Raw genomic sequence first — 2,498 nt, 5'->3', positions numbered from 1 at the left:
GATACTAAGGACTCGGAAGTTATATGCTAAACTATCAAAGTAAGAGTTCTGAACAGAGAAGGTGGCATTTTTGGGACATGTTATATCACAGGGAGGAATTGCAATAGATCCTTCAAAAATTGAAGCAGTAGTGCAATGGGAACCACCTACGACCGTTACAGAAGTTCGGAGTTTTCTCGGACTTGCTGGATGTTACCGAAGGTTTATTAAAGGGTTTTCACAGATAGCCTTACCTCTGACTTACCTTACACGAAATGAAGTTCCGTTCATTTGGACGGCTGAGTGTGATAGAAGTTTCAAGATGCTTAAGGAGAAGTTAACAACTGCACCTGTATTAGTACTACCCGACCCGCAGAAACATTTTGAAGTATACTATGATGCCTCTCATAAAGGACTTGGATGTGTTCTGATGCAAGACAAAAATGTGGTGGCTTATGCTTCCCGGCAGCTAAGACCTCATGAACGAAATTATCCGACGCATGACTTGGAGTTGGCTACAGTAGTGTTTGCTCTGAAGATCTAGAGACACTATTTGTATGGCGCTCAACTAGAAATTTTCTCTGACCACAAAAGTTTAAAGTATATCTTTGACCAGAAGGATCTTAATATGCGCAGCGAAGGTGGATGGAGTTCCTGAAGGACTATGATTTTAAGTTAAGTTATCACCCAGAAAAAGCGAACGTGGTGGTAGATGCCTTGAGCAGGAAGAATTTGAGTATCTCTTGGATTACTCGCGAAATTTGAGGACCTTTAGTTGGTTATGACTGAGACGTCAAGTGGAGTCCGTTTAGCCCAATTGCATATAACACCAGATTTTAAGATTAGGATTCAGCAAGCACAAGCACAGGATTCAGAAAAATGATGACGATGCTGAGACGGATGAAAGTAGAGGAAACAGAAGCTGTAAGACTAGATCATAGCAGCCTCTGGATATATAAGAACAGAATTTGTGTGCCTAGCTCTGGAGATTTGCGGCAAAGGATTTTTGCAGAAGCTCATCAAAGTATATTTTCTATGCATCCTAGAGTAACAAAGATGTATCAAGGATTTGAAACAAATGTTCTGGAACCGGACCGATTTCCATAGCACCGTACCGGATGTCACCACTGGAACTTGCAATGTTGAAGAAGTAGTTGGATGAGCTACTTGGAAAGGAATTTATTCGTCCTAGTGCATCATCTTGGGGATCTCTAGTATTGCTAGGAAAGAAAAAGGACAGTGGAATCAGACTTTGCGTAGATTACCGACAGCTAAATAAAGACACTATCAAGAACAAGTATCCACTTCCACGGATAGATGATTTGATGGATTAGTTGAAAGGTGCAACTGTGTTCTCGAAGATTGATTTGCGATCGAGCTATCAGTAGATTCGAATGAAAGAATCAGATATACCGAAGACTGTATTTAGAACTCGATATGGTCACTATGAGTATAAGGTTATGTCGTTTGGACTAACTAATGCTCCTGCGATTTTCATGGATTACATGAATTGTATTTTCCGTCCGTACCTTGATCAGTTCATAGTAGTCTTCATAGACGATATTCTCATCTATTCGAAGACAGAAAGAGAGCATGAAGAGCATCTAAGGACTGTATTGCAGATACTAAGGACTCGGAAGTTATATGCTAAACTATCAAAGTAAGAGTTCTGAACAGAGAAGGTGGCATTTTTGGGACATGTTATATCACAGGGAGGAATTGCAATAGATCCTTCAAAAATAGAAGCAGTAGTACAATGGGAACCACCTACGACCGTTACAGAAGTTCGGAGTTTTCTCGGACTTGCTGGATATTACCGGAGGTTTATTAAAGGGTTTTCACAGATAGCCTTACCTCTGACTTACCTTACACGAAATGAAGTTCCGTTCATTTGGACGGCTGAGTGTGATAGAAGTTTCAAGATGCTTAAGGAGAAGTTAACAGTTGCACCTGTTTTAGTACTACCCGACCCGCAAAAACATTTTGAAGTATACTGTGATGCCTCTCATAAAGGAGTTGGATGTGTGCTGATGCAAGACAAAAATGTGGTGGCTTATGCTTCCCGGCAGCTGAGACCTCTGATGACAAGTCATCTTAGCCTATTTTAACTAGTCTTTTTCTTTTGTTTTCATTAGAATTATGCACTTTCTTGAGCTACAAGCAAGCCAATTGGGTAGATTTTCATGTTTCCTTTGATTTAATCAACCATGTATGAATTCATGCTATTTCATGAGGTTTTATACTATAATTGTCACATATTATGAAAGAATGAATATCTCATGATTTTAAGCATAGCTTTGATGTGTTTGGTTGATTAATGATAGGTGAAGAAAGCTTGGAGAAAGGTTGAAGCAAGAAGGAATAGCTAGGAGTAAAGAGAAGACAATGGAATAAGTGAAATTGAACGAGGAAGCAAAAAGCTGGACCTAAAGTTAGCATCAAACTTTTGCACAAACTTTTGGTTGAAAAGTTAGCCCCAACGTTAGCCCCCTAACTTGGAGGCTAACGTTGGCATGATG

This window comes from Arachis ipaensis, chromosome B1, assembly GCF_059453495.1.
Source record: "Arachis ipaensis isolate K30076 ecotype BB chromosome B1, ASM5945349v1, whole genome shotgun sequence".
Lineage (NCBI taxonomy): Eukaryota > Viridiplantae > Streptophyta > Magnoliopsida > Fabales > Fabaceae > Arachis > Arachis ipaensis.
The sequence above is the reverse complement of the archived record's forward strand: the minus strand, read 5'-3'. Positions refer to the sequence as shown.